We start from the raw sequence: 27,973 nt of genomic DNA on the forward strand, positions 1-27,973 counted from the left end.
CAGCCTTAACCACACAAACAATAGGCCTACCTCATCCCTGGCTGTTTACAGAGGGAACCTGGAAACCCTCTCCTAACCCTTGTTTCTGCCATTTTACCCATATCCCTCCTTGTATGGCCTCTCCTCTTATGATTTGCTTTCCTAACCCATTATATCATTTTTGTTGCCCACCTCTCAACCCTAACTTTCCATATCATTACTAAAATGTGGTGTCCCAAACTGTACACAATACTCTAGATGAGACCTAACCAGTGCCAAGTCAAGAGGCACTATCATCTCTTGTGTCTTGCACCTAATGCTCCTGTTGATGAATCCCAAAACTGCATTTGCCTTTTGTGGTCACATAGTGCTGAAGACTCACACTTAGTCTGTGATACACCAAGATTCCTAGATCCTTTTTGGCAGTGCTGTCATCCAGCCAGTTGTTATCCATTTTGTATTTCTGTTTTTTGTTATTCCTCCCAAGATGTAGTATTTTACATTTGTCAGCATTGAACTTCATCCAGTTAGCTACAGTCTGGTTTTCCAGTCTGTCAAGATCCTTCTGAATACCACGTGGGATATCAGGGCTCAAGTCCTAGCTGAGGTGACTTGGGGTGAGTGAGCAAACAAACAGCAAATTTTCTTTTCACCAGTGGTGGTGGTATGGCAGCATTCCTGCCTACCATGTGGGAAATTTGGGTTCAAGTCCCAGCTAAGATGACTTGGGGTGAATGAGATAACAAGAAGCAAAATCTTACCTTTCTTACAGTACTCTTTCCTGCCATGGCAGGGGGTTGGACTAGATGATCTACTTAGGTCCCTTCCAACCCTAGAAACTATGAAATTGTTGTCCTGTACTCCAGCATGTTTGCAATACTTCCCTGTTTCATGCCATCTGCAGATGTGCTCAAGAAGTTCTCTATTCTAGCAGCTTAATAAGCATGTTGAACAACAATTTCAAAGGCCATTGTTTTGTCTTGATGAATAATGCAAACATTTTTCAATCTCTTATTTTGAAATCAGAACAGAAAAATGACTTACCATGCAGTTTCCACTATACTAAATTAATGCATTTACTATTCAAAGCATAAGTAGTGCAAAACTGGGGAGAATATACTGCATTTCTCAACTTTCAAAGAAATTAAATTAGTATTTCAGTTATAAATGTATGTCAACATTATCTATGGAATAATGCCTGGCACCTCTGTAGATGTTTTTGGTTGGTTGGTTGGTGTTTTTTTTTTTATTACAAGAAAATATAATTTCTTCCTTGAGTATTTTTAGGTTCTTACTGGAGTTCCTAAACATGCATTTATAACCCACTTTAGGGTAGTCTTCACTTATAAAATAATTTCCATTCAGTTGAATGAGATTCTGTATTCAAGTATAGAATTTACACACAAAAACTGTTGGATGATGGCCATTGCATTGCTTACTTTTTGCTTCCTTCAGGGCTTTTCCCCACTTCAAGCTTATTAAATATTATAGTAACCTTCCCCTCACCCCCAGGCTATCACTATTTTATTGTGTGTTTTGTTCAACAATGTAGTCCAAAACTAGCCACGGCTAAACCTGTCTAGCACCTCCAATATCCGTCTTTCCTCTTCAGGAAAGTCAGTTAATTTGACTGATATTATAGGTAAATTACTTATAATATTCTAACAACATAGTAAATGAAATTGAAGAGTTAATTTTACTCACAATGTATAAAATCATCTCTGGTGATTAATTTCCCCTCATATATATATTAATAAAACACTTACTATTATGTTGAGTTTAACTAATTCAGTGGCCAGTCATGTCATTTTATTGGCATTTTATTTAGAGTATCTCTGAGTAAAAATTAACATATTACAATAAATCATTTTTCATGTCTTTTATTTTCCTTGGTCCATGTAACAGTTCTTAACATCTTTAACCTGCTGTCTTTCACTGGCATAAAATCTCACAGTATTAATTATTCATGTGCACAAAGTTAAAAGGAACATCTCTGGTTGTGAGTGGAAAAAAACACAGAATTTAAATAATGCATCTAGAAAATGGTTAAGTAAATCTGGTTATAAAATTGGATGAAAAACATTTCTTTCAACACAGCCCCAACAAATGGTATGTGTATAAAGGCAAAAGAGGAAAAAAATAAACTTTTTTTTTTGTGTGTGTGTTATCTGGCTAATCAATGTGGTTTCTTTAGAAAGTTATGCTTGCACAGTGGAGAGGAGGCTGAAGTGATAATATGACTCTGAAATGAGAATTACACTAAGTTTAAATTTGGACCACTGTGATCTCTGCAGTCCTTTCAGACACATCACAGATTAAATTTATTTGCAACACAAATAAAATGTGCATCCTGCAAAGCTACCTGTACAGCGTGACTTTGTACTTAGTTATAAAAATATTTATTTACTCTGTTGAAACCTTGCTCTGAAATGCATGTAATAACAACAAACTTATGAAATATGAATAGAGGACATAAATAGTTTTACTGTCTAATACTTTTGGTTAGGAAGTTATTTGCAAACAATATTTGCTGTTTATAGAACTAATAAATGTATTCAGTAAAATATTGCAAAAAACTTCTATGACTGTCAGATAGCTGCTATTAACAAGTGTATACAATAGATTTGTATACAATGATCTGGAGAGATATTTCAGTGTAAAACCTGAAAGATCCCGAAAGTACAAAAATGTGGTTTGTGAATGAGCAGAGAGAAGCTGAAGTTCAGGAAGAAAGAAAATTGATATTAATTCATAATACTTCTTCTGAACTTCTTTGCCATTTATACTCTCACAGTATTTCTACATGTGCATATTAATGCAACACAATAATTTCTGGTGCTTATCATGCCAGAGTTTATTGTTCCTGGGTGTCACATCTACACATGTACCCAGGACTGCAGCACATTGAGCAGCATAGGGGCAGCCCTACCTGGCAGAGTACCCAGGAGGGTCAACCTCACAGCCTGGGACTGGTCTGACCCAGCTCAACATGCTGCGGAGGGGCTGGCTAGGACATGAGGGTGCTCCAGTGCAGAGCTAGCCAGCAGGCAGCCCTTTCACTGAAGCACTCTCATGCCCCAACCAGCTGTGTCTGCATTACACATTTGTTGCTGTGAAGTAAACCCCTCCACAACAGGATAGTACTTGTAAATACAAGTACTGCTCTGCTGCAGTGTATTAGTTTATTCCAGTCTAATAGCACATGTAGATGCTGAAATGTTTACTGTGGAGCTAATTAGTCAACACCACAGTAAATGGCTTATGTAGCTGCACCCTCACAGTCTATGTGTTGGATCAAACCACTATTTAGTCTAAACCAAACCCCTTTGAAGGTAACTGGAAGGAGTACACTACTGTCAAAGGGTTTTGTCTTGGGCTTTCAGTGAGTAACTGAATCAATATTATATACAATTTTAAATTAATCAAAACTTAAATACTACTTTTAACTGAAGAAAAAGTATTGATGTATTTACCTATGTTGGACAAGTTTTCAACATATATAAATGGATTTAGTTCTACTTCTGCTGCTGTCCCCATCTATTTCAGATATTCCACACTCATTGACAATGTTTCCTCTTATTAATTTTTCTCCATTATAATGTCCATCTTTCCTCTTCTGAAAGCTAAGTCAATTCTCTGCTTGCACAGGGAGCAAGATAAAAAGTACATTTCCAAACCTTTGTGCGGGGACTGAAGTTTCAGAAATGTTAATCCTGCATGTTACCCGAGGCTAAAAACTCTCCAACACATGTTTAGCAGCCAATGGAATTGCGAGAAATCAAACACAAAACAGAAGCTTGTTTTATGAAGAAAATAATGTGTACTGTACTTTTTGTAAATCCATTAGTTTCCATGGAAACCCACAGAACTTAATGTGATGTGAATTGCTTAGGAATTAAAAAGTAACAGTTAGCATCACTTAGAATTTGAATTACAAATCTTACCTTTTGTTGTCATAAGAAACTTCACTGGCTTGCTAAACCTTAGAGAATGGGAAAATATATTTATAACTTTCTTTTCTACCTAGAGATCATTTTGTTCTACCTTATGATGTCCTAACAAGGACAATGCTGCTGTGTCTTTTTGGAGTGTTAGCCTGAATAGTGCTATAGTTACAGTTATCAATGGACAAACCTTAGAAGTGGGTCATCTAGACGCTATTGTTGAAATTTCTGTAGGAAATAAACCATACATTCTAATTCTTGGCAGGCAGCCTAAAGCTGGTTCAGAGGGATCCCATGTGAGTGAAAGAATCATCTCTCAGCTGATAGAATACTTGATAATAAATCAAAGTTCTTTCTGGTGGGATTTATGTGTCTGCTAAAAATCTCATCTAATACTTTCTTCCAAAACAGTTTGCAGGGGCCTGCCTAATTAACAATGGTAAAGAAAGAAAGAAAAATAATATGTTTTGTTCACTTGCTACACTGTTGTGTCTTATGTTAAAGATGGGGTTTGAATTCTACCTTTGCCAGACTTGGAGATGACACTCTGTCTACTCCAGATCATTGAGATTTTCTTCATACATGGCTAAAAAAGTTCTGCTTAGATCATATCTGGGAATATGTTACAAATAGACATGTAGTTCTGAAAAGGCAGTAGATCTTTGGTTTTCAGTTTTTTTGGTTTTTTTGGTTTGGGGGGGTTGGTCATGTTTGTCTTTTGCTCTAGAGAAGAGTTCTGGTTATGCTGGAGATGGAGAAAGCTGTGGCTATCTGGATATTTGTTATGGACCTCTACTTAGGACAGATCAAGCTCTGATATCAGCTTCTGTAATCATGCAGTGTTATGGGACTCTAGCTAGTGTGGGGATGCTGATGAGCAGGGGTCCTGGTTTTCTCTGATAAAAAAAAATCCCCATTTTTTCAATTAAAAATGTAACCCAAAATCCACATTTTCCATGATTAAAATGAAACACCACTACTACAGTTACACACACACACACACACACACACACACATACACACACTATATATATATGTAGTAGTGGTGTTTCATTTTAATCATGGAAAATGTGGATTTTGGGCTACTTTTTTAAATCTGAAAACTGGGAACATTTTTTTTTTTTACTCAGAGAAAATCAGGATCCCTGGTGATGAAGCATTATCATTGTCATATATGAGGGTAGAATGAGAATATAGAAATTGTTTTCATACAGCAGGTCAATGTTCAGTGATAGGGGGGAAAGTCCTGTCAGCAAGCTCAGTGAATGTCATTGAACATTCACAGCATCAATTATAAAGGAGCTCTGGGTATTATGAAATTGTTATAGAATTCCTGAAAGTGTTCATCAACATTGCAGTCTCCAGTATATGGTTGAGATACCTGGATTAGCTTCAGATGAGTCAACCTGATTATCAGAAGTAGCCTACTTGCAACAGCACATCAGTTTGCAAAGGCTAGGTTTTCCTTCACGGGACAGAGAAACAGGAGCAGGATCAAAAAACCAATAGTTCTGAGAGGTGGTCTGAAAAGTAAATATCCTAGTAGAAATATCCCAGTAGTAAATATTCTAGTAGAAAATATCCTAGTAGAAATGTATCCAGTTGCTGCTGTATAGTCTCTGTGGGAACTTGAAAGCATATCTGCTCAGAGACCTTTTCTAGTCCCATGAGTAGGAAAAATCAGAAAATATGGGAGTAGAAATGGTAGTGTCATGATTGGTGTGAGGTTAAAGTCTTTAATTTGTTTATAGTTCTGGTTTGATTTGATGAAATACTGGGTCATGTTCCAAGGAACTAAGATTGCCTAAGTCTCTGCAGGAGGTGGGAAGGAAGGCAAATGTACTAATCCTGGTTAGAAACTACTGGAAAAGCCAGAAGAACATTAAACTAACAATGCAAGAAAAGGATACTAAGAAGGTACTGTAATGCAAACTCAAACTCAGCATGTTGCCAACAAGTAACTGATGTGGCAAAACATTTCAAAAGAAGAAATGTTCACCTATTCCTCTAACACTGCTAGGAGTCTAGAGTAGGATGATTTGGAAATTCTCACTGATAAGAAAAATCATATAACTAACTTTACTAACTGAAAAAGAAATTGGATGCTCTGTGTAACTGGGATGTTAAAATCTCAGATTATATCTGGTGTGGGAAAGGGAAAGGAAATAAAATAGTGAAAGTGTCACCTTCCAGTTAACTAAGAGGCACAAGATCTTGAATGAAATTGAATTAATGCACAAAGTAAGAAAGCCCAGAAATATTGAGCTACCATTGGATATATGTATCCTCAGTACAGAGACAAAAACTCAGCTCCTCTACATTCTGCTTTCCAGGACAAAGGTCTTTTGACTCCCACTCTAGCTCTTTGGCAAACAGTAATCGTATACTGTTTTCTATCTGCCCATGCTCTAAGTCCCTGGATCTTTAAAATGGAACACTTTCAACAGGAAGACATGAGAATGTTCCCACTGCAAAATACCTGATAGTTATGGCACTCTCCTGGGACATGGGTGATCAAGATTTAAAGGAAGAAAAAAGAAACTGAATTTCTGTCTTTCACATACTGGTTGAGTGATGCAACTCGGGGATATTCTAGACAAGAGCCGAGTTCAACTTAGGGGTTTATCACAAATTGATTATTGTGGCTCAAGAAAATATTTTTTGCCTGGGTGTTCCAGTGTAAACTGACCTCCCTACTTGCGAGTAATATTAAATGACAGCGGGGTTTATTGATGGGGGAAAGAGGAAATGGGACAACAACCAGATATAGGAAACCCTTAATAATCAGTAGCCCATCTCAACTCACTATTAACAACAGTTTAACACAGTCAATGTCTCAGTGCTCTCTCTGAGGGAGGATGACATTCTGGGATTTACTTGAGAAGCATCTAAGGATATAAGCCAGAGTTTGGTTTGCTTTACCAGCTGTGATACTGCATTGGTAGCTGATGTTCATCTTGTGGTCAGTCATGACCCCCAAGTCTCTTTCAGCCATGGTGCTAGTGAGTGTAGGACCACCAAGCCTATAAGCATGCTTTCATTGTTTTTCCTGAGGTGAAGTACCTTGCATTTATCAGTATTGAACATCATCTGGTTTGTATCCACCTACTTACTAAACTTATCCAAGTCAGCCTGGATCACTAGCCTGTCCTCAGGTGTGGATGCTGTGCCCCAAAGTTTAGTGTTATCGGCGAACTTAGCCAGTGTGCTTCTGACACCAATGGCCACATCATTGATAAAGATGTTGAAGAGAACTGGTCCAAGGACAGAACCTTGGGGGATGCCACTGGTCATGGAGTGCCATAATGATTCACTACCGTCGACTACTACTCTCTGGGTCTGACCTCAAAGCCAATTTCCCAGCCACCAGACTGTGGTGTAGCCAAGGCCACAGTTAGTTGGCCAATTTTTTCTTTGAGGAGGTCATGGGACACCATATCAAAGGCTTTTTTAAAGTCCAGACATATGATTTCAATCTCTTCTCCTTTGTCCAGGTAATATGTCACCTGGTCATAGAAGGAGATGAGATTGGTCAGGCAAGACCTACCCATGACAAACCCATGCTGGCTGCCTCAAATATGTTGCCCTCAACCAGCTTATCCAAAAGGATCTCTTTGATCATTTTCTCCAGAATCTTACTAGGGACTGAGGTCAAGCTGATTGGCCTGTAATTCCCAGGATCTACTTTCCACCCTTTCTTGAAGATGGTTGCCACACTGGCCTTCTTCCAGTCTTCAGATACTTGACCTGAGCACCACAAGTTTTCAAATATTTTTGCCAATGCTTGGCATATGACACCTGCCAGCTCCTTGAGTGCTCTAGGGTGAAATCCATCAGGACCAGCTGACTTGAAGGTGTCTAGACTCTCAAGGTGTTCCTTTACAAGGTCTACACTGATGCTGGGTATAGATATGCTCTCACCCTGGCCGTCCCACATCATGCTAAGCTGGGCGGTCCCTTTGGACTGATGAAACACTGACACAAAGTACCCATTGAGCAGGTTGGTTTTTTCCTGGGTGTTGGTCATCAGTTGCCCATTTGGTTCAACATTTACCCAACTTTTTCTAACAGCATCCATACCCTTATGAACTTTACAATTTTAGAAGTCAGGCCCAGAGCACACAAATCTGACTTCACTGGACTTTTATATTTAAATAGTAAGAAGCAGTTAAAACATTATCCCAGTCAAAATGAGCACAAAAGAATTTTTAATCTTCTGGCCATGTATACCGGTGGGGGATATGCAGAAAATGGATACAGTCCCTGATAATTTCACCTTGCTTACCAATGGAGATATGTAAATAAGCACCAAAGAGAGGTTGTCACATAAGTACTGTAGCAGCAAGGTCACATAAGGTGCATCCCCATGAGTGGGAACATGCATTTCCCTGGGGACAAATAGCAGAGACACATATTTGTGCTGCTGCAGGTTGTCCCCGGGCATGCTGCTGCACGCACACTCTGGCACACAGCAAGTTGCCCCAGGCAGGGTAGGAGAGGCTGGGGCTTGCTGTGGAGTAAAAATTTCCACAGCAGAATAATACTTCAGCCTTTAGGACTAAATTTGATCTGGCCTGAGAGCCTGTCTCCTTTTTAGTGAATTGACCAGCTTTTTTACAAATCCTTATCACTTCACTGCTATTTTGATTCATTGTTCTTTCTTTCTTTTTGTGAAAATTTTCATTTGTTTTTAAGAATGTGAGAAAATGAATCAGTTTTAAAATCTGCAGAGTTCACATTTTATTTACTGCCAATCAAAGTAAAAAAGAACTGTAGATGGACTATGTTATTAATTAAGTTGGAGGTTAATAACAGTAGAGAAAATTATAAAATACAACAAAAATCCTGCATTATTGCAAGTATAGTTACTTGTGTACTTAACTTTGCAGGATCTGCAGGATTTGCAAATATTGAAGCTTGAAAATAAAGAATTTATTTAGTCTTCATCTGGGTAAATCACAGCCAACTGTTATAGCAAACTGCCCGATGGCTTGCTGACTCATGCCAGTGCATTTTAATTTGATAATGAAGCCAGTTTTAGCTATACATTATATAAAACTCTCAATCTTCCTCTAGTTTAAAGAATGTTGGAATAGCACCAATCTCTTGGCTCATTTCTGAATTTCTATTGTAGTAATGATAGGATAATATTTTTAGATAGTTAGTGATGTCAAGTTGCTTACTAAAGTCTGATTGCATGTCTCTATTTATAGTTTGAGCTATAAATACTATATGCATATTGCTGAATGCAAGAAACAATCTCTAACACACTAGAGTTTTACACTGGCATTGGCTTTGAGTACTAAACTCTCTCCTCTTTGCTTTTCTGTACTTTTTGTTCCATTGAAGTAACACACAAGTCTGGAAAGTACTTTTGTAGAATTAGCAAAAAATGTTCTCTCCATATTCTTCTAAAGACACATTTCATTCAAAGGAATCAAGGGGAGTAGGTGAACTCATAACTGATTCTTCCAACAATACTTCCTGGGACACTTGCTGCCTATTTGATTTACTCAGAGCTGTTTATCTTGCTGAGCCATCAGTTATGCAGTCCCAACACCTAGTATATATCAGATTTCCCTGCATACTAAATGCCCCCACATAAGACATGCATCTTATTTTGGAGGCAAGTAAAATACAAGGGGAAAAAAGATTTTATTTCCAAAGATATGGCTGCATAGAGCACAAACAGAGCTAGATCTTCAGCTCAGTCACTCTCACTTAGCCTCACCCAGAAACTCAAACTTCCGCTGAAGACTGACCTCCCTGGGAAGACCTATAAATTTGAAAAGAGTTAGAAATAGTCTGTAGGACTGTGAAAGAGGAGAAGGGAGATCAGGAATAGTTTTCTTGCAGCAAAAATTGCCAGAATAGGTGTTAGCTTGATTAGTGGAACATCAAGGCCATTAAAAATAGAGACTGTTGTTAACACTTACGGAATGAAAAGCAATGAGCCATTAAGTCAATTGATTGCCTCAGTTGCCTGACAAGAAATGTCACTGTTTCTATGGACATCTGCTGTTATTAAACTTTGGTTTGAGAAGGAATCAAAGTGGAGTGTTTTTATCATGAAGAGGAAAATTGATTTCTCTACTTAAGAAACATGCTCCCCCGCCCAATTTTGTAAGGATAATTTATGAGGAAAGCACATTTGATATGTGAGTAATATGGTCTTTTGCTTATCACTGAGTTACTTTCTCAGGCATCTTTTTGCCTAGCTATAGTTAACACCCCAGATATTCCTCTATGACTTGTGACAGTTAAAGGATGCTTTGTTCTCCTTCTTTACCTATTTTCACATATTTACTAGGAAGATTCTGAGAAATGGAGAGATTCATCCATTGTCAGTCCTCCAGTTACAATATAAAACCTAAATTCCATGACTTCCCTTTTGAAAAACTTAAATTTTGTAGGGAATCTACCCATGCATATTTACCTTTCTTTATTGTTATGAAGAAAGGATAAGCATATTTTCACATAAATCCCCCCACCTCCCTTAACTTGCATAAGAGTACAAGGTACAAATGGAAGGACTCCTTACCATCTCTCAAGTATAAGACCAATGTGTTATCACTTGTGTCACCCTCCTTTCAATACCCAATATGGATTTGAGAGAGACCCTGCTAATAGGGGTCTGAGAACTGGAGTGAAAAAAATAATTCAAAACGTGATTTTGCATGTGGTATTTTTGTTAGAACCTGACTCCATGCAGCACCCAGTGACTAGGAAGACGACGATCCAATTGCTCAGAGAGCAAACACTAGCACACATTGCTCGCAACGGCATTATTCAAAATGGAGACAGCTTCAGACTAGCTCCAACAAACTAGGGAACCGTGCCAAACATTAGTTCTTTCTACATTTATACACCTTGGTTCGTACTCATTAACATTTACTCCTCCTTTGTCCCTCCCTTAGTTCTTCCCATTTTAAGCTCTGCCCCTGTTAACTGTTTGTTTCATTAGCATGGAATTACCTATGTATTTCACTTATTTACACGTCTTTTTGCTATGAGTGCATATCTAAGACCTTGACTCCACTTCTTTTGGTCACTGGGAGGACTTCAACCAATACTTGGAAGCTTCTGGAGGCTTCTATACCAATCATCATTCACCTTTTCACATATGTTTATCTTGGATTCTGTTACCAGTTACATGTTGTCTTTCACATTCCAGTGTTTTTTGGCCCCAGGTTGTATCATCTCCATATTCCTAAAACTTTACCTCATTCACAGGACACAGACTCACACAGACTCACTTGAATATGGTTGACACAGTTAAGATGGTTACTTAGCATAAGCAAATGGCTGGCTTAGTATAAGCATTCATAAGCAAAATCTGCTTTACCTCCTAACAATACATAATGAGCTATATATCTTACAACACTGCTATATTGTTAAAAAATTGCTTGCCTAAGTGTCTTGCAATGTTACTTTTAATATATTATTCTGCCTTGTGGTTAGCAGCTTTGCTGGGCCACAGGCTATAGCCTTGTATTCAGCTGCAAATTCAGTGTTCCCAAAGATCCAAATACTGTCACCCTAACACTCCCCCACGGAATTAGTATAGTCAGCAAAAGAAAAACCCAGCCGATTCTCCAGAGGTCATCACTCTTTCCGCACAATACACCCCTTGGGCCTGGCAAGGTAGATGATGCTTTTGTGTTACTCAGACAGAGGACTGACCTTTTTGCCTATTGTCAGTAATGAGTGAGAGAGGGCTCAGGCTACTTACTTTCCAGCCTGGGACCGAGCCAGGAACTGGGACGATGGTACTACAGGGATATTTTTTTGCTTTTCCATTGGCATGAACATGCAGCTGAATTGCTTTGCTTCTATTACAAATACAGCATATACACACACAAGTACTAACAACAAGGGGATTGTGAACAAGAAATCTAGATCTCTCTGGTGTAGCCACAACCCAAAGCTCATGGTATGTTACCTAATCCCATTGACAACCTCCTCCCACTCCTTAAGTCAAGAGTCTGCTTTTTGTCCAGAATCCACCTCCAGATCTGATGGCTTTGAAGTGGCAGATGCCCTTTTCACATCCTTCCCAGGTTAAATGTCCAATAACATCTAAACTGCCAGACCAACTTTAGAGTGATGGACAGGTTGCTCTTGTTTAAGTCCTCTGGCCAGAGCTCTTTCTTGATGTCTTTGACTATGCCAATCAATTGAGCACTGAGTGTTTGTTGGGTGCTGCCACATGCTTTGTCCCAGGTTAGGTCTTGAAACCCCATATATGCAATCTGCAATAAACCTCTTAAAACATGGGTTATTCTTACTCCTGTGTGGGAGTTCCATTGAATGGCATCAATTAATAATTGGCTTTCCATTCTCCCTCCCCAGTCTATATATGCAATGCCATGCTCTAAGTGGTCTAACCAAGCAGCATTATTGGCCCCTTTATATGAATTCCAAACTCCCATTGCAGCATTTAACCAATCCCAGATAGTACCAGTGACATCTCTCCTTTTTCTTACAGGGTGTGTTTGAAACAAGTTGGGCACAGCCTATTTGAGGAGCTGTTCCTCTGCTTGACTTCCTTTGCTACAATTATGAAAATAATGTTTCAAAAGCCATTCAGGGGCGAGTGTGATTCACGCACAAATTGTGGATCCATTGAGCAGCACTGCTCACTCCCTGCTGCCCTCCCACCAGAGTAGATGGTGCTCCAAGCCTAAGCATCCACTGGGATGGAGAATAGAGGACAGTGGGGCAAGTACTGAACATGCAACACTGCCAGCACAGGTTATGGCATTATCACAAATCCAGTGAGATCCGCATTGCATTTCTCTGGTGCTATCAAACACTGTGTGGCAGCTATTGATATCAGATTTGTTAACCAGCATTACTTGACATAATCCTGGACTTACCATTACACATTTTTCTTCAGCTGTCCAGATGATATTCCATTGTCTAGTTCCATTCTGATTCCATACTGGTTCTATTGGCATGCCAGGTGATTTGTCACTCCCAGCATACTGTCCCTTTTTTGTTGGTAAAGAAATGTGGTGCACCATCCCCCTAAGAACTCATTTTGGGGAGGAGGTGCAATGGGCCTTTCTGCCGTCATTTCCTCTGTGCTTTCCTCTGCTACAGGGGTGGGAGTGACAGAATCATTTGGTTTCTAACTTAATTGAGGGGAATTCTTGGGCGCCATAAGGAAGACTTAAGAACAACCTGTTGTGTCCCCATAAGGTGCATCTCAACTATAAGGTATGAATCCCCAATAGTATCCTATTCCACCATTTCCACTACACGTGCCTCCCTACCACCAAGGGATATTCCACCTCTTCCACCAGGGCCAATTTGCAACTTACTTTATAGTTATATAGTATCCCTTTGGGTCTCTGTATGTGGGTCCTGCCGGGGATCCATAATCTAACAGCTTACATCTAGATACTCCACAATGGTAATGGTGGGGGGTGGGAGGAGGGTGAAGCAGGGGGCATGGGCTTGGGACCTGTGGTGGATCCTGGGATTTTAGGGTAGGAGGGATTTTCCATGTTATAACCTGGGTGATCAGAGACATCAGCTGCAGGGGGATATTTTGTAAAATTAGCAAACCTGACATACCCTTTAACTGGAGGTAGGATGCTCCAGCCAATGATCTGCCAAAGGCTTAGGTATGCTGTTGTACTGGTGCAAGGCATCCTGGAAATGATTCTTAGGATCCTGTAAAATATAATTGCCCTTTTCTTTGGACTTATTAGATGAATGTTTATACTTTTTTATTCGTGACCAATGTGCCCAACAAGACCTTTATTGCAGGCCTTCTAATTGGACCAGGCTGGGGCCCAGTTTGGCTACAACAGAGTAGGATCCTTCCCATCGTGCCTTAGAAAAGGTGGGAGATCTTGGTGGCTGACACATTACCTGGTCTGCAATGTCAACTTGTTGTTCTATGGGGTGTTTAGGATCATACCATCATTTCATATATTCTCAGGCCTGTTGTTGTGTTGATGCTGCATCCTGATGACTTTGATTTAGTACCTCAATGAGTGTTTGCACCCAGTGGTCAGTGGATTTTCTTATAAACACATCCTCAGGAACAGGGCTGAGTAGATTTTCCCAACGGGGCATTTCTCGACCCATCATTAACTTGAAAGGGGAATATTTAGTGCTGGCAATGGGACATTCTCAAAATCTCATTAGGATGAATGGGAGCATCTCGTCCCAATTTTTCCCAGTGATGGATACCCCATTTTGCAATTCCTGCTTAATGGTTTGATTCATGCATTCTACTTGTCCTGCAGCCTGAGGATGATATGGGATGTGCCACTTCCATTCAGTGCCTAAAATTTTACTTATTTGTTTGGTGAGGATGGTTGTAATTGCTAGATCTTGGTCACCATCTAGGGATACCACCATAGGTGAACACCTGATAAGCTAGCATGCTAGCTGTTGTTTTAAGCAGTCTCACTGTGAGTAAGGAAGGCTTCTACTCATTTTGTAAAGGAGTCCACTACAACGAGGAGGAAGTGGTGTTTTTTTGCAGTACTGGGTAGGGGTCCTATGAAGTCATTTCTTTCCCATGGCCCAACTAAATCTTGATGCATCAGCTGGCCTTTGAGGGGAAGCTGATTAGGCTAATGCCGAGCACAATTTAAGCACCATTGGGCCCATATGATGGCATCTTGTCTGAAGTTTCGCCACCATCCTAGAGACCGAACTGTATTTATGCCTTCTCACACACTGGGGTGTCTTCCAATTTGGGACCCATGTGCCCATCTCAGCAGCACTTCATGTTATGACTGAGAGATGCAGGGAACTACTAGTAACCCTTTGGTAACCTATATTCCTTTTACTTGGTGTATTTCTTGGGTGAGATTACCCATCCAATCACACTGAGCATCCCATTGCTCAGTTGTATTAACCTGACTGATTGTGGCAGGTCTAACTTGATCCAATAAAGGCCATACCTTAGTGGAAGATCATGCTGCTTTATCTACTTCATTGTTCTGTGTAGCCCCCCATCCAGTCTTATGGTGGCTCTTAACTTTGACCATTTTAAGTTGCTTTCCTTGCGCCACCTGGAAAACGTATTCCTAAATGGCTCAGTGCTTGATTGGAGACCCTTGAACGTCTTTAAATTCATTGGCGACCCACCATCCTAGCATTTGTGTTGCTACTTTAAGTGCATAGTCACTGTCTGTGACTATGACATAAGATAAACAGGGATTGTTAGACATGTTTCGAAGTGCGATTAGAAGACTTATAGTTTTGGCCTCCTGGCTGGTGGCTTCAGGTAGTAACTAAGCTTCTGTCTCCTGGGGTCCCATTACAGCACAGCCTGCTCGAGCAGCTTCTCCAGTCCCTGCAAAACTTCCATCAATAAACCAGAATATTTCTCCTGATGGTACCTGTTGTGGAGATAACACTCATCTGCTGCCCTTCCCTCCCCACTCATCTGCTGCCCAGCTGTCTACAGTTGGCAGTCCAGAGTCATAGAGTCATGGATGATAGCTAAACCATACTAGGAGTAGTGCCTTCTGTGATACTGTTGGACTGTATATCTCAGTTGAACTGCCAGAAGTTAATGTAACTCAAGCTGGGCAGCACAGCTCAAAGATAATCCTCACCTGAAATGGTACAACTTTAATATGCCAAGAGGGCACTTAGCCCTTGTTAGTGATCCTTAATGTGCAATCACTGACATTTTAAGAGCTTTTAATATAGTATAAATATAACATTGCCTACAAAAGCTCATGCCTCTCTGCAATGGTTAGTCTTTAAATTGCCATCCAGTCCCACCTTCTGCCTTACTTCAGACTAACATGGTTAACCACTTCTCTGCATTAAGCATTAGAATAGTTAAATCTACTTCAGGTAGTCTACCAACACTTTTTGAAGTAGGAGTCGAGGCTCCCCTAGTAATAGAACTCAAGCAAATTAATAGGACCCTGGAATGCAATGGCAATGGTTTCAATAATTCTCTGTTATGTCCTCAACCATCTCTAACATATGGTTTTAGTTTTTTTAATTAAACCTCTTTTACCCTTGTTTTAAAATAATTTCTAACTTGTCATCAATCAATCACTAGAGCCTCATACAAGTCAAAAGTATTGTCCTATGTATATCTCAGTGTATTCAGAATTGCAATTGAGAAATCAAAACAGCAGTACATATCACCTTATTAGTTTTGATTCTTGCTACTTACAATACAGGACAAATATGTTTTCCCTTGTTTTAAAAAAAACACAAAGACTGAAACAGGCAATTTATTTAGCCTTTTATAATCTGTTTAAGACAACTATTTGCAGAAACTCTTACACTCATACATTTTTAGACACCTTCATTTTTAATTTAATTATTAGGGGCATATTCTTTTTCCCAGATGGATGGACATATAACTCCTTTTAATGTTAATGGGACTAATGTCCATTAATTAAACAAATAATGCATTTTTCAATAAGTGAAAAGAACAGTTTGATTTTATTAATGTTTTCAGTTGTTTAGAAATAAGATTAAGGCCTTGAAAAAGAGAATCATTTTCTTTCTAAAATAAAAGGGAAAAAGAGCCAATCTAACTGGCCAATTGATCTATGGAAGGAACCTGAGGCCACATGTTAATTAGCTCCTGTACATTAGCTGGCATTTCAAAAGTAGGAGATAAAATATTAAAATCAACTTCATTATAGTTTTAGAGACATTTAGAGTTAAATCTTTAATCATTCTCATTGTCATGTGCAAGTGTGTGCGCGTATGTACAAAATCACAGAATACAACATGAAAGAACTTAACCCACATACATGCATTCACATGGACACACATAGGATAAACCCATATAATCACATGAAGTCTACAGACAATCCTATCTTTCAGAAATGTTAGCCTACATTCATTGTTGCTTATATCTAGGAGCATGTATATAGTCCCATATTTGGTAGGTGTAAGTATCCTAACAGATGTGTTCATAAAGTTAAAAAAAAATCACCTGTACAACTCTCTGGCCAAAATGAGGTTTGTCTCAAGAAAAAAACCCCCAAAAAACTTACTTCATGTATAACCTTTTCTATTATTGGGGCAAATATTATCAGGTATACAGTGTTACATGTAGGGTATGCCTACCTTGAAATCCAAAGGTTTCATGTCAGCTTGTGTAGATACACTTTAGCTCAGGGGTGGGCAATTATTTCAGATGGTAGGCTGCTTAACAAAGTTTAGTGAGCTTTCAAGGGCCACATATGTAGCCCCACCCTTTGACAATTGACCCACCTCCTGGTCACCATCTTGGGACCAGAAGTCCTATCCCTAACTCCTGACCTTTGCCACTAGAAGTCCCTCCCCTTGCCCTTTATTACAAAAATATATATTTTTGTCATGATTTGTGTTTACATACTGTACATAGACTCACACCCATAACCTGCCCACCTGAGCTCACGCTGCTGCTGCTGCCCTGGGCACAAGCTCCTTGCTGCCACCAGTCCTAGCCCCAAGCGCCACATTCCCGCCCTGCTGAAGCCTCACGTCTGCCCCCACTGCTTCCCTACCTGCTGCCCAGAGTGAGTGGGACACCAGGGAAGTTGAGCACATCCCCAGGAGCTGCAGCAGTGGCAGCAGCAGCTCTGCCCAGAAACTGCTTCCTGGCCAGGCTGGGCCCTCCCAACTCATGAAGGTGGGAGCATGGCACAATATGGTATGTTTGGGGGCATGTGCATTTGTGGGCTCCTGATTCCCACCCTTGTGGGCAGAAGGCCTGGGCAGGGTACAATTTGTTGGTGGGCATCACGGGCCAGGTGAAAATGTATGGTGAGCTTGATCCCACATTTTGCCCATTCCTGCTTTAGGTAGTTTTAAACCAACTGATTTATGTATGCACAGATGGATCATGGCACTTGGAACTTGGTTTGGAATATTTTCCCAAGTATTTATCCAGGGATTTAAAAGGTATTTTCAATCCAGGATACTAACTTAGCACTAGCTAAGTTGCACAAGCCTTTGGGTTGCAATTTAGAGATACCCATAATATACCAACATTTCTCTCTCTCTCTCTTTCTCTCTCTCAGTATGTCAGCAAGCTTTTAATAATTGAAGAAATTGTTGCACAAATATTGATTTGATTGCTTAGTTCTATATAAACAACAATCCATTGCAAGCTGCAAGAATAACTGATTCTCTTAAAATCAGTTCTTGATGAAGGCGTGCTCCTAGATATAGACAACAATGTGTGTAGGCTAGTATTTTTGAAAAAATAGGATTGGCTGTAGACTTCATGTGACTGTCTGAGTTTATGGTGTGTGTGTGTGTGTGTGTGTGTGTGTGTGTGAGAGAGAGAGACAGAGAGACAGAGAGAGGGAGAGGGAGAGAGAGATTACTCTTTATGTACTCAGATTGTTTCCAATTATTTTTTTCAGAAAGCAGACAAAATACAGAGTTCAAAATCTTGCCACTGATGGCAGAAAAGTGCCACTGGTGTCAATTATAGGATATGGGTAACTGGAAAAGGAAGCAACACTATCTTAAAGCACATGCCAGTATAGATTTGTTCAACAGTGTCATAAAGTATTTTCATTTGCAAAAGGTTGAGGGTATGTGTGCTTTTGTGTGTGTAATTTTAGTATGTAAGCAAATGCAGACCAAGGACTGAAATTCATGACAGATTCACTAATAGAGTATATTATGAAAACAACACTGAAATTTGTTTCAATATAAACTTAATCTCGTAAGAAATGTATCTAGATATATTGTGACAGTTATGTATCTTTCATACATTTATATTATTATTTTATTTATGATAGTCTTGTTTCTGGGTCAGATTTCTGTTCAAAACTCAGTTGATACCTAACTGTGGTGCCAAAAGATACGTGTGGGGAACCTTGGACTTTAGAAATAACGTATTTCATAATTTTTAAGGATAGGGGGCATCACCCTCTATTATATAAAGCATAAACAAGGATGTTTCTTTCCCTGTGATAAGTAGTGAAAGCATGATATAATCCCTAATCACTTATTATCCAGATTCCGTATTTTACTGTTAGAATGAAAAGCAACTAAAAACTGAATTCATCACTGTAAAGACTGAAAAATACAACAACTTACTTTGAACCAATTTGAAACAAGTTATGTAGCCTCCTTTCCATTTTCTAGAATGCTATACTCCTAGCTACCCAACCCCTAAAAGTTCACCAATTCACTCACTATCTCTTCTTATGGTCTGTTTTTCTGAGTCACACAGATGCCACCTTGCATAGCAATTGGTATTCTATATGTATGATTGTAGTCATTGTTACTTTGAGCAGCAAAATACAGACTCAGGTAAAGATTTTCTTCAGTTGGTTAGGAATTATAATTTAAAGCTTTAATATAGCAGCACTCCTCCCCTTACAAAAGGAAGAGAGAGAGCGAGAGAGAGAGGGAGGGAGAAGCTAATCACAGGAGTGTGTATCTGGTATTCCCACAAAGTTCAAGGCACTGAATTTCAAAGTTTGCCCTGATTTTGAAACCATTTACATCTACATGTGTGAATTTATGTATGTGTATTCAATAATTGTGTTAGGGCTAAAATACACTATGAATGCAAAGGACCACAACAGTGTTCAGCCATTTCAGAGCTTTAGAATGATTCATTCCTTCTAATTTGAGACAAACAGCAAAAGAAAACAAATAAAAAAACCAAATTAATGTATTATAGTTGCTTCAGTTACTGTTTAATGTCAAAATAGTGTTCTGAGGCTTGCAATGTGATTGTTTAAGTGCATGTTAGATGCACAAATGAAAATGTACAATTATCACAAAGATATCTTTGGTAAGTCTCACTCTATTAACATTTTAAGTTCAAGTCAAAATGTTCTTAAATTTATGTTTTAAAACCCCACTGTGGCAAACTTAAGAAATTAAATATGAATCATTCTAAAGGCATGTTTCCAAAGGAAGTTTTCTAATTACATAAACAACTGTTTTGAAGTCTGCTGCAGAATTATATTATAAATCAGTCAGCATGTATACATATCACTGTTTTCTACCAAATAGAATAAATAGTTCTTTTTGTGCCATAGTGCTTACAAATCGACACTGGAGATTTTGTTCTTTAGAGGAACAGTAGGGCTCTATGCTATTGGAGCTATTGGAGGATTTAGGACCTGCTACTATGAAGTTAAGACTGTCCAAGGTACACAACATACTAATATCCATGAAGACTTATAAGAGTACAGTTCTGTTAAAATATTATGTACAAGAAAAAAGGTTGCTTGAAAAAAAATTAAACAAATATTTGTTTTTAAAAATTATGGCCCATGATGTCCTGGGTTTGACTGCTCCAGCTTTCTCCATGGGGAGCACACCCCAAGCCCACCCTCCTCCCTCCTTCTCTCCCTCTGAGACTGTTGCCTCAGGCACTAAGCTGCTAGGGCGGGGGCTGCAGCCACGCCACTTAGCCTGGGGTGCGCTCCCCATGGGGAAAGCCGGAGTGGCTTGGTGGTGCAGGGAGGGTGGGTGGTCATCATCCCTACTCAGGGTTGCTCAGCACTCCCTCCTCCCCCTGCCTGCTGAATCGGATGTGGCTCCCAGGGTGAGTAATTCTGGCCAACCCTGTTCTATAAGCATCACTCCAGTTATGCTAGTATGTGTTACTACTGTGTTAACCATAGTGGGTAATTTTTTTATTACTTAGATTATGATCACACCCAAAAAGTCTTTAGTACTTTCCAACTATGCAGTAAGGCATGGTCCCTACTCTGTAAATCACAGAGAATGTTTATCTTACAGTCGCAAGTGTTACATTAATATTCCATTAATGCACTGTCAGCAATCAAAACAGCTTCACAGACTGTTCACTAAATATTCCCCATCCTCTAATCTGAAATGATCATCCAGAAAATTCTGTCTAATATTTCTCAACTCTGGACTGACCTAGTTATTTTGAAAAGCATCCTAAAATCAAAGAAAAACATACTATATACTCTTTTTCAATGTCTTCTTGGGGGCCAGTGCAGCTGACAGTAAATCAGTGAAAATGTAGAGCTAATCTATTTTACTTTTTTTATGTCTGTCTTGCTTTTCATTCCTTTTGATGTGAAATCCTTGCTTAGTTTGACAGCCTAACTCAGGTACAAATATGTAAGTCTAATGTTTCAAAGTTGGACTGCAACCCTACTGTGAACTTCTTCATAATGCCATCTTGCCTTCAATAGCAAACTGAGGCATACTGAGACAACAGACAAAGCAACATTTGTGACAATTTGATGTATTTAAACTTTTAAAAGAGATTTTTTTTAGCATCCATTAAAAAGCAACTTTTAATGATCCCCAGAAAACTGTAAATGTTTAATAATATTAAACTGTGTTATGACAACAGTTTGTTTCACAATCTTTCTGCAATTCCTAGTTATAATACACTATAAATTGAAATACATCTTAACTGCATAAAGATAATATTATTTGTTGTATAGATATAAGACACACAGAAATTCTTTGTATTTTGGGTCGGATTATGTGCTACATCTCCAGGGTATGAACAGCTGGGTTTGTGCAAAGTTATGTTGTGTTCTTCTCCTGTAGATTTTTCAACAAAAAGCCAAAACTGAATATATGTGCCTGTTAATTTTTTTTGTAGAGAAATTTGAATTTTCGGTGATTCAAAACCTAGAAAATATTCATATGATGTATTTCAGCAAAAGACCAAAATAGGCTGAAAAGCAAGACCTGAAATACTTTGATGAAAAATTAAAACTTTCTACAGAAATGAGACGCTTTTCATGAAAAATTTAATTTTGTCAAAGATTTCATTTTCTGTCAAAATATACTTCATAGAATTTTTTTTGTCTAGCTCTAATAGATAGGTACATCATTAAAGAAATAGTTTTCTGCCTTAAAAAGTTATTTTCATTTAAATGTCATATGTTCTTTTTAGTTTCTACTCCTTCCATTACTTCCTACCTGGATTTAACTCAGAGAAAGTTGTTGTTGCACTAATGGGTATTCTCCTCATGGCTCTGGATGAAAACCAAGCATCTGTGCAAATAAAACTTGTCCTGTTGGCAGCTTTTGACACCATAGGTCATGAGGTGTTGATGATTTGCATACAGTTTCTTGGAAGCGTATCCTGTGTTGCATTCAGATTGCTTCTATCCTACCCTCAAAGGGTTTGATAGGTATATGCATCTACTCACCATGACGCTTATTACTTTCAAAATCCTGCAGATCTCTGTGTCATCTCTCATTTAACAAGTATGTTATTCCACTGAGTGAGAAAAGTGACACTGGCAACTACCATCAAGGTGCTAATGTTATAAAATCTCCCATTTATCAAACATGGGTGGTACTATTTTGTCTTTTCTAATATCTGAAAGAAATGGCATCCTGGATGAGAAAAAGCATGATTTGGTTCAATCTCAGCAAGACAGAGATGAAACTTAAGGGTAGCGTTGGGAGTGTTGTTTGAAAAACTGCCTATGTCTATGGTCTTATTAAGTCTCTCCATTATCAAAATGTATATAATTTCAGACTTTATTGCTTATCACTATACTACACTCATCTCAAACATAACTGCCCCTGGTTTTGAAGGTAACTGCTGACAAAACTGCTATTTTCAACTGCAAATGGATGTTTGTCTTTTTTGTGTTGGACACTGTTAAAGGAACAGGAGCCATGATCTGTCATTCCATGCCTATCCACGTGCATGGCAAGGGATATGAAGCGGCTGCTTTCCTCTCTGTGTGGGTTCTCCACAACATGAAAAGCATGAAAGTTCTTTATACCACTTTTTTCATTGAGTGATTACATAGAAATGTTCATGATAAAGTATTTCAGGTGCTTTAGAATTTGTTAATATATTTTGATAGTTGAAAACGACTTTATAACCTACAAAAACTTAGGCTTAAACTACTGGAATATTAAAACACTTCTGTTAATAACTCAGGGCAATATTCAAATATATTGTACACAATTTAAATAGGTTCATTTTTGCTCATGGGACAGTGGGAATGAATGTAAAATAATGGCTTTCACATAAATTTTCAAGGGTCTGTCTTGCTAATACAGGGAAAAGGAGGAGGGAAAGAATCCTTGAACTTAGTGATGGTTTTAATATCAACATGTGTGACCTACAAATGACATAGGAAGTCTAGACATATTTTTCCCCAAGTTTCTGACGGAAACCAGTATCATTTCATTTTCAAAGAGCAGACATAAAAAAACAACATAAATCAATTTGTTTAAGAAAAGGCATCAAGAAACTTTTTAGGTCTAAATATATCACTCAGTGTAACTGCATGGTAGAGCAATGGCATACAGTACTGAAACATACACTTGTACAATAGTTGATGATGACCCCTAGAGTTATGCAGTACACTATCTCATGATCATTTAATATCCATGACTGACTGTCTGTGAGTCCAGCATTGCTGGCCACCTGGGATTTGTTTTAAGTGGACTGCCAGGCACCGCAGCAGATGCTGCAGACTGATGATGAATGTCAAATCATTAGTATAACTATTTTGCTGTTCTTCCTATCATAAGGGAGAGATTTTTTAAAATCACAAAGGCAAAAATAACTCTGTTACTGCTGTCTCTGGAACTGAAGATCCTTCTCCTTCCTTTTTACAAGATAACATGAGTTCATAGCAGTTTTTAAGTAATGGAACTATTTAAAGAACATACAAAGCACACAGGATTGCAATTTAGTTAATCTATTTGTTTGAATTTTAAATCCTAAAGAGATATCTACCTAGATTTTTAGGTCCCAGAATATCATTAATAATACAATAACATAAAATACCAGCAGTATTAAATAATAATTTGAATGGGAACTTGGCCAGTTGAACACCTACTTTTCCCCTTATTCATTGTTTGGAGAACATAACCACTCCAGAAACCCAAACAAACAAATGTCATATGCACTGTGCCCAAAGTGTTCAGTGTCCTCACATAGAGCAGCCTATCCCTGTCATCTCAGTTCTCTTTGACAGTACAGGGGAATGAGCTCAGGGTTCATTGAAAATATTTGTGGGGGGTTAGTGCACAGCTAGGGACCTATCAAATGCATGTCAGAAGTAGAGTGCACGGCAGCTCCTTTAATCTTGCATGTTCCCTGGCATGCGCCTCGCCCCTTGTTCCCCCATCCTAACTTCTGATTAGCAGAGGACCCGACCGCTCCCTCCTGATCACCAGGGATCCTGGTTTTCTCTGATACAAAAAAATACTCAATTTTTGGACTTAAAAAAGTAACCTAAAATTTACATTTCCCCCTGATCAAAATAAAACACCATTATATACATATATATATATATATATATATATATATATATATATGTATATAATGGTGTTTTATTATACAAAACACACACACACACATATAGTGGTGTTTTATTTTGATCAGGGGAAAATGTGGATTTGGGATTACTGTTTTAAAGGAGGGAAAGTATATCTATCAATCTATCTATCTATCTGTATATGTATGTGTGTGTATGTGTGTATATATATCTAATTAGTGGTGTTTCATTTTAATCATGGAAATATGTGGATTTTGGGTAACTTGTTTAAATCTGAAAATTGAGGACGTCTTTTTATCAGAAAAAAACAAGATCCCTGCTGATCAGCAGGGAGCTAAAACTATGGTTTCAAACATGCAACTGTTTAGGCCTCCCCACCAGTCAGCAGAAAAGAGCAGGGCCATCTGTGCTCCTTATCCAATCAGTGGCGGGAGACAAAAATGGCACCATATTTAAAACCACAGTTTTCATCTACCCACTCATCAGGAGCAAGCCACAAATGGGGATCCTCCACAGAACTGCAATAGAAAAGTAGAAACATATAACAGGTTTCCATCATCCCTCTGAAAAAAATACTGAAAAAACACATTATATGTTTTTTTACTAAACTAAATCTCTGAATGACATCATTACAATTTACAGAAGGGATCATTCTGAACTGAATGCCATCCTTGAGACCCATAGTCAATAACTGTTGAATATAATTATACACTGAGATTTCTCTGAGACAAAAAAAACAAAATATTAATCATTGAAAAGTAAACCTGTACATGCCATCCAAAATCTGAAAGCAGATAAACAATATCTCATGACTGACAATATTGAAGGCAGTTGATAGATCCAATCATAGCAGCATGGAGAACTGAGCCAGAATTTTAATACCTCTAATAGCAACATAAGGTTGCATGAACATGTACCTAAATGTGATTTTAATTCCCCTTTTCCCGCAAAATGAATCACACTTTTGTGCATAGATTTAACAAGAGGTGCATAGTAGTCCTATATAACCTGGAACAACTCTCTCATTTGCACAACCCTTAGCTGTCTTGTGCAAATCTGTGCAGGCTAGAAAATGTAGGTATGTACAAAGCATGAGTAGCAGTTCACCTTCACTACAGCCCCTGGTAAAAGCTGGCATCTATTCTTTCCTGAGACCTAACCTATTACTACTATTATTAAGGAGCCAGATGAAGGGGCAGAAAATGGGCAGGGAGCTGGATGCAGTTCCCAAGGGTTGTAGTTTTTCAAGCCAGGGTAGATGTTTGTGAAATAACAATAAATATTTCTTTAATCCCCAAGCTCCTGAAGTAGATTCGTCAATGGTGTGTCCCTTCATGGGACTGTTAACATGTGACACTGGCATTTTCTTGGGAGACTAAGAGATAGGAGTGAGGCCTCAGGGCAAGATGGGAGGTAGGAGCAGAGGCCTGTGCCGAGTCAAATCGTGGTCTAGATCTGTGAATGCACATGAAACTGGGGATTTGTCTCCTGGTGGGGAAGCTTGTAACTTGCCCCTGACTTTGTCCCCTGCTGGGCTGTTTTCTGTGCCCACTCAGGCAACTGAGGCAAGATAATATGACTAGACAACTGCTGTACCTATTCTGCCTCCCGAGAATCAGCTGCAAAGCTTCAGCTTCAAAAATACTATTGGCTTCAAGGCTTATGGAAGGTTTACATGAAAGTGAGGCACAAGGCAAAGGCCTCCTGGTCAAAACTTGCACTTCCCTCATCCACGTCTTGCTGGAGGTTTGTTGTTTATTACTATCTGAGGTGTCTCCACTTCAGGGCCAGACCTCTGCTCAGGTTCACCTCCAGCTGCAAACTGTATTGGCTGCTGTTCCAGGTATCCTCACAGGTGGTCATACTCAGCAGGAGTGCTCCGCAGGTCAACTTCCCCTTTTGGGTCTCCTGATTCTGGGTCTGTGAGGGAGTGAAGAGGTGGGCCAGATCTGAGGCTTCCCGCCTCGGTGCAGCAGTGCTGAACTCCCTCCCGCATGCCCAGAACGTGGGGCAACCCCTTACCATCTACAGGTGTGGGGAAGGAGGCGTGGCCCGGACAGCGTAAGAAGGACGCCGGTGTCGGGAAGGGAAGAGGCGGAGCCGGAAGGTAGCCGGGCGGCTGCAGCGACGAGAGGGAGCACCGGCAAGCGGAGCGGAATAGTCTGGAGGTACTGCCGGACCTGGTGGGGTAAGGCGAAGCCCCCACAGGGTGGGGAAGCTGGGTCGATGGGTCCCAGCGAAGACCTGGGCTGTACGACGTGGCGGAGAATGGCTGGACCTGGCAGGAGCTGGGAGCCGTATAGATTGTAGTAGAGGGGCACTCTCTACAGAAGAGGAGGCTGGCCAGTGTTTAGGAGGACTGAAAGTTGGCAGGAAGCCAGGGAAAGGACTAAGGAGCCCCGAGAGGGTCCTAGGGAGGAGTGCTTGAGCACTTAGCAGCCGGGGTAATATCAAGGGGGCACAGAGGGCAGGGTAGCCCGTTGCTCCAAATAACCCCTGGCTGGGGAAATTGATTGCATAGAACAGACATCTCCTAGTGGATGGGGAGTGACCTACTGACGGGTCAGCTAACCTGAGAAAATGACCAACCCGGTGGTACGGGCGAGGGTGTAGGGGTGGCGGAGCCCTCACTGACTAGGGACCCCAAGAGTCCCAGAGTCTCACTTTTGGACTGACATGCGCCAGAGTAAGATCACTGAACCGGAATAACATCAAAGTCGTGGCAGGCGTATCAGGCGCGTACAGGCTGAGGGGAGTGACTCGTAGTGATTGAAAAAGCTTTGGGTGAGACGTGTGAAGAGGCGGGTACATCGCCAGACGCGCCAAGTCCGCACAGGGTCATAAAATCATTAATGACATATAGTTTCTGGGGAATAAAGATGGGATGGCCTTCCAGGCATTTTTGGCACCCCCTTCACCTCCTTGGAATGGTCTTGGTCTTTTGAAACAGCCTGTGTGCCTCTCATCTGCATAGTAGCAAGTAAGACAGTCCTGGCAATGCATCAGTACACAGGGGGGACACTACTGAAAACAGCTACACTTTTTGCACCTTATAAGGATATTACAATGTAGTGCCTTATCTTCAACTATCACCAGAACTAGCTGATTGGCACTTGTCTTCAACAACACTGTAACATTAGAAGGTCATTCTTAAGCTTTATTAAGTTGTTTGTCCACAATAGGGTTTTTGTGTTACTAACAACCCACATTTTGGCTTTGCCCTTACTGCAAAACACTTTAAATCAAACATCCAACCAGAGTGAATCATTTTGATGCAATATCCTAGTGAGGACAGGGCACAGGTTGCTTTTACTATTCAAAACATTTTGTATCAGTTACAACAGTATTGTTAGACTAGCTGGAGTCTTTCCTTCCCATTCTCATGCAACAGTTTCACTCATTCTTCCTAGCTGCTTTTCAGTTTACCTTTTTATTAATAACTTGGGAAGTGTTAACATTTCTATTTAATGACTTCTCTCGTCCCTAACCACCGATGGAAAACAGAGAATCCAAAGAAGCCATTAAGTCACAAGTTACAGCTGCAAGGACTGCACTTCTTAAAGGATGTGAGAAAAGGAGAAACAGAAGTAGAAGTTCAGGTAATCTATAATAGGGGGATAAAAGTTAATACATCTAAGAAACAATAAATATAAAATATTGGAGTAAATATCTTTATAGTATTATTTTCCTTTTGCCTCCTTATCCTTCCCTTAGGTGAATCCCATTAAAGATAATGGGAGTTATTCCATTTATTTCATTTGGTTCCAATCTCTTAAGAACTATTTTCATAGCGGAAGCCTGGGCTGCATCCTTTTTACTTTCCTTCCTTACCTG

This window comes from Gavialis gangeticus, unplaced genomic scaffold, assembly GCF_001723915.1.
Source record: "Gavialis gangeticus isolate Ggan-Ray unplaced genomic scaffold, GavGan_comp1, whole genome shotgun sequence".
Lineage (NCBI taxonomy): Eukaryota > Metazoa > Chordata > Crocodylia > Gavialidae > Gavialis > Gavialis gangeticus.